General features: G+C 35.5%; 1 long non-coding RNA gene across 1 annotated transcript; it reads left to right on the top strand.

Moving 5' to 3' along the window:
* Positions 1-1,978: 1,978 nt before the first annotated feature.
* Positions 1,979-5,682, top strand: LOC125682726 (uncharacterized). The gene is made up of 4 exons (XR_007372639.2): positions 1,979-2,176; positions 4,053-4,221; positions 4,526-4,706; positions 4,999-5,682. It is a non-coding gene; the product is annotated as an uncharacterized LOC125682726 (long non-coding RNA).
* The last annotated feature ends 499 nt before the right edge of the window (positions 5,683-6,181 follow it).

The raw sequence follows: 6,181 nt of genomic DNA, 5'->3' as shown, positions 1-6,181 counted from the left end.
ACCTTCAAGTTTCGACAGTGGAGTTTGCAATGTAAACGTCTGTATTTTAGTCGCATGACCTATCGCTATAAACACAGCATCAAACTTGTGTCGTTTGTCGATTATTGTTGAAGCCCGGGCTGAGAAGACGTGGTGGACAAGATTAACAGTGAGTTGCAAGCAATAAAGTGATTTACTGAGTAAGTCAGTGTTTGATCCCATTAGTTGTACAGGTGTTAGAGTGGAGGCATTGGGTGTTACCTTAGTAGTAAAATGTCTGGCACTGTTGAGGTCGACCAAATAAAAGCTAGCCACACAGTTCGTCTTTTCTATATACTGAAATTGACTGACGGCCGGGTTGCTCCTCACAGTGTTTGCCTGGATAAGGCTCTACAGTGTGTGCAACGGTTGAAGGTATGTCACCTGTACTTTGTGTCCTGAATAAGGCTGCGGTACAAGCGTTAGTCCCGGGTTAGCCAGTCGTTGACTGGGGGTGCCCATACCCATTGCTAAATTATTTTGATATTACAACTCATATCGTTAACCCTGATCTGAGTATGTTGATTGAATTCCCTTGATTTGATAGCAATTATTAACCTGGGTTGATTTTGTCATATTTGTGTATATCTGCAGGTCCAGTTTCCAATAACATTCCCAATTTCATTTTACCAATGAAAGTTCTTATTCTAATTACACCTCGTGCGCTTGGATTGATAAGGCACGGATTTTGATAGCCTTCTAGTCTTTCAGGAAATACGTTACAAAAATGGTGGCAGCGACGGGATGCGAGGGCAGTTAAGTTAGAATTATACTGTTTTATAAAATAGGACAAAGGGCTATTGTAGAGGATTTAGATTCTGATCTAACTAAAGTAGAGAGGGAATGAAGTAAGCTACAGGCTAGGGTCGATCAGGGCATAAGGAAAACCACAGATTCAGGTATTTCTGAATGTAGGCGAATACTTTAACCCTTTCTCTACCGTATCGGTCAATATGACCGATAGCGCGTAAAAACAGGGCTACGCAAAAGGAGTGTCTATAAATCTTTGAAACTACGGACGTAAGATATATGTTTTATATATCATATTTTTGGAAATTTTCTATATTTTTTAACTATGCAAAAATCAATTGAATAAATAAAGCCATTAAATTTAAAAAAGCATTTAAAATGAATGACGACTTCGTCTAAATATGACGCAACGCTTTGTCGCAAGGCCATTTCCCCCCTCGCTATGATTTTTTTTATTTTCCCTATGAATGCAATATTTTTTATATTTTTGAGAAGCATATATTCCCTGCTTTCAGTACATATAAAAATTATTTTTAATGGCTGGCAAAGTTATAAGAAAATAGTATTTTTTTGCACATATACGTTGTTTTACGATTTTATTTCGCAATGTTTAAACAGATCGGCGTTTTATCTATATTTATATATGGAAATAGGGAAAAGTAAATACATCCTGTAAAAGTAGAAGAAATGTTCTTTTTGATGGACCCTTATTCATATTATAATTCTCGGTAGTTTTTATATTACGATAAAATGAAATTGGGACATGCTGCGCGGTTTTCTTAAAAATTAGCGACAAATCGACGTCGCTAAAAGCAATCGACGCGCGTCGCACAATAAAGTGGTGAAAACTATTTGTATTGTCCTCTTATAGTAAATTCAGTACCTGTTGATACACTAAAACAACATACATACATGTATGAAATAATCAGCCAGGTATCTCTGTTTTTTTTTTTTTAAAGCATAAAACCAATATTGGTTTATAACAGTTACACAACCTACATGTAACTTCATAAAACACCTATTGAGAATATTACATCGGCAGATTGAATTTAAAAAAAGATAAATAAAGTACTTCAAATTCAGATATAAACGTTATATTTGTTCGGAATAGAAATAATTTTTTTCTCTGCCAAAGAAAGAAAACAAAAAAGAAGTTCGCCTATATATAGCCTGTATACTTTTATTTTTCCGTGATCCGGATCGCGGGCCTCGCGGGGTTTTCTGAAAGTGTGCACGGAGAATGACACGTGTTTCCGTTTCAACGAAAACAACACAGCTTCACCGTGACTGTCACAACCAACGCTTGTATTTTACATCTTTAAAACGACCTGATGTCAGAAGAAGATGCCCTGGATCGCCTGTTGCAGGATGACCCAAACGATCATGCATTCAGTATAAATACGTACATGTAAGTTGATGTAGCCACATAGGCCGATTAAAAAGAAAACAAAAATGTGGTCTCGTCATGTTATGAAAAATTCACGATTAATTAACCGCAATTTGATGCCATGGTTTGTCGTTTCATGAAAGCAAATATTTATATTTTATGATATCTAAAACAAGTGAATAACACCCTGTCCGGGTCCGGCAGTTTGATTACCCCCCCCCCCCTTTCCCCAGAATTATCTCCTTGCGTGACGCGCGAGTGTAAGAAGGGGGTGTATTTAGTGTATAATGGGATGGGGTGGTTTTAATCAGACTGGGCATTCACGACCGCTGGTGAGAAGGCTATTTTCCAAGTTTTTTCCATGTTTATAAAAGAAATTATCTTTCTATGAAAAGAAAACACAATCTGTTAGGAAAACACACTTATGATAGAATTTATTATCATAATTTGAATTATTTTCTTTATTCTATAACAGAAATAAAAACAACATGTGTGTTTGGGCCAAAATGGGGGTGGGTTAACATCAATCAAAGTCTGATTATGACAGGCTAATGAAAAATCATATTGATTTCTCTTTTATCCAAATGCATGTATTTTATATACACTTAGTAGATTATGACCATAAATTAAATGTGATCCATACATGCTGGTACTTGTATGCTATGAGCTGATGGGCATGTGTTCCCTTCTTACCCACAGGGGCTCGGTTGTCAGATATTGAAGTTTTGTATTATTTGTTCCCGAATAATAAATTGAAGTTTTGCATGATTTGTGTCCGAATAATAAATTATATAAAAGCAAGGTGAAGATAACGAACAGTGATCAATCTCATAACTCCTACAAGCAATACAAAATAGATAGTTGGGCAAACACGGACCCCTGGACACACCAGAGGTGGGATCATGTGCCTAGGAGAAGTAAGCATCCCCTGTTGACCGGTCACACCCGCCGTGAGCCCCATATCATGATCAGGTAAACGGAGTTATCCGCAGTCAAATCAGTGTGCCAAGTACTTTAATGTACACATGATACACCTTTTTGAAAACCTCTAAAAAAGCGGATTTTGGTGGTGGATTTTATTTATATAATTTATTATTCGGACACAAATCATGCAAAACTTCAATTTATTATTCGGGAACAAATAATACAAAACTTCAATATCTGACAACCGAGCCCCTGTGTTCTTGCCGGTCTCCTCCGTGGCCGAGTGGTTAGATCATTGCGCTCACAATCACACGGCCTCTCATCTCTGTCGGCGCGAGTTCGAATCCCATTCGTGCCGGTAAGTGAGAATGTTTTCCCAGTTTACTTTCGAAAGATCGGTGGTCTCTCCCCAGGTATCTGGGTTCTCTCTTCCACCAATAAAAAAAACTGGGTGCCACCAGATAACTGAAAAATTGTTGAGTTTGGCAGAAAACATCAATCAATCAATCCCCTTCTTGCCTAGATTTTCTCTAATTTCGACTAAATCCACAGCCCATCAGAGTACCATACAAGGGGATTTAGACACTGGGTACCTTTAAGAAGCAATTCAATTCAACTTTTATATCTGGGGTCATTCACTTTCCCTCAGAGTTTCAGTATTTTCGCTGGACCCTGTAGGTTTTAACCTGAATTTCTTCAGTATTTGCCCTCGTGTATAATATATGCTAGGCATAATGCAGATACCTACATGATACATTTTTTGTTCATTACCCACTCTGCTACTCTCGCAATGTATAATAAAATATTCGATTCATTTCTAACACATGTATGCAATCCCTTACCATATCTTTAAATAAATTTGAGTAAATAAATTTAAGTGCGAAACTGTTCCATGCTACCGTGAAACTTAGATTTTGCTTTTTAAACATAAACCAACAATTCTTAATTGTGATTTCTTTTCTTCTTTAAAAAGGGTATTGACATCCCAATATTTAGTGGGAAGTTCCCAGGTATCATCCGCTAGCGACAGTCTACTGACAAATCCAGACATGCATTGGAAGGATGCTGATATGGAGGACACAGGAACACCTGATCCCAGAACTGTGGCATTTCATTCGGGGTGACAACCTGGCTTTCAGTTGGTATGACTCTTTGAGGTTGAATATAGGGTTAAATCAGTGTAAATTTGATTAACATTCAAATAAATCCAGATAATACATTCACAATTGGAATCATGGCATTATGGTACACTGATATGTGTGTACCATTTTACTGTTCTTTTTTTTTTTGTGGTTTTTTTTTTTTTTTTTTTTTTTTGCTGCATAACTAGGGATCGTATACATACAAAATGAGACAAAACAATTTCTAATTAGTTTCTAATTATAAGGTATGACACGTTTTAAGGTATGGTGGCCAATACTGATTTTATTTGCAATTTTCTTTCAGATATGGGACCCTATTATTCGGAGAACTGCAGATTTTATGAAGCTGTCTTTGACAGAAGATTTGGTTTTCTCCATCTGTGTTGCCACCAACCATTATGCTGAGATGGTCACATCTAGGGGGAAGGGTTGCCATATACTTCCCAAGGAAGTTTGCAGCCTCTCACTGAAGAGGAACTGTACAGGTATTACTAGTTTTAAAAACCGATATTGTGGCAGTGACTTCCAGTTTCAAAAGAATAATAAAATGCATAGTAAAAAGATTACCTTTACCAAAATTAATCTGGCTGTGAATGTAACTCATTTATTAAATGTGTACTACAATTACCTCTGATAAAATTTCATAAGTAATTAAATGCATACTTTTCAGAGGGCCTTGATTATCGAAAACATTTACAGAGCCAATTTGAGTATTCAAAAGCTTTGACAATACATTAGTATTTAGGACTAAGTATTAAGAAATACTTTTTTTTCCAGATTTTTGTGCATTATCTTATACACGCCTGCTGTGAAGTTCCAGTCGATAGACAGATATTGGTCAACGCATGTCCCTATCGGAACAACTCGTTATAAAGAATTATGTCTAGAAATAGGTTTCAAGAGGTTGAATATAAGAACATTTTTGTTAAATATGATGCAAGTACATTTAAATCTAGTGATTGAAAGTAAGTACTTGAACATTCGCTTATGTTGAACTTGGAGAGGAAAAATGGTTAGTACTTTTTGATAACATTTGATAAGGTGTTGTTGCTTAGCAACCAAATATAACTGAATAAAAAATAGATTATTTTAGATTAACAATAATTGAAAGATTTTTGTTTTAATGTTGCAATACTTATTCTATTTAATGGAACATAATGGCAAAACGTCATATTATTAGAAAATGATGAACAAGTATATAAAGTACGAAGTTTCCATTTGATGACCTTTGACCTTAATTCTCTTCATACATTTTTTGTTAAAAACCTTTTAAAATGATTAAGATCTATTTAAAGATTATATTTTAAGATAATGTGACATTTACTAATCATCATGGATTGTAATTACGTTTAAATTGTGTCGAATGGATGCAGAAAGGCAAATTATGGTCAAAATTGTACTATGAGTGTTGTTACTTAGCAACCAAAAATATTTGTTTGTCAATAAAATTGATTAGTTTGATTTTGTTCTTTTTGTAGTATATTAAAAGGCACATTAGCTCATACATTTAGAATGTCCTATTGTTGACTCTAATCTAGTGAGAGGGGTCGTAATATATATATTTCAGAGAAAAAAGATTGCAAAAATGTGCACTTATATGACCTTTGACCCCGTAGACCTATATGAGGTCATGGGATACATTGACAAATTTTATAAGAAATTGTTCCCTGTCCAATTCCTAACAAAATTACATGTCATATGCCTACCCCAAATCGTGATCCATGCAGATTTAAATCGATTTTAAAATACTGTCATTTAGTCTCTAAAAACCTCTAAAATGTGCCGGTAGAGAAAGGGTTAAATGAAGAATGGGATGCCACACCTAAATTAGTTAGGGTACCTTCAAACACATGACATATGCCTGTGTTAGGTAACTTAGATCATGATGCGAGATATTCAAATAGGTTCTCTTCAACAGGTACGTATGTAAATGTTGCTAGGCAATATTTCCCTTTGTATT

Source organism: Ostrea edulis, chromosome 8 (genome assembly GCF_947568905.1).
Source record: "Ostrea edulis chromosome 8, xbOstEdul1.1, whole genome shotgun sequence".
NCBI lineage: Eukaryota > Metazoa > Mollusca > Bivalvia > Ostreida > Ostreidae > Ostrea > Ostrea edulis.
This window is presented reverse-complemented; position numbering and strand designations above follow the sequence as displayed.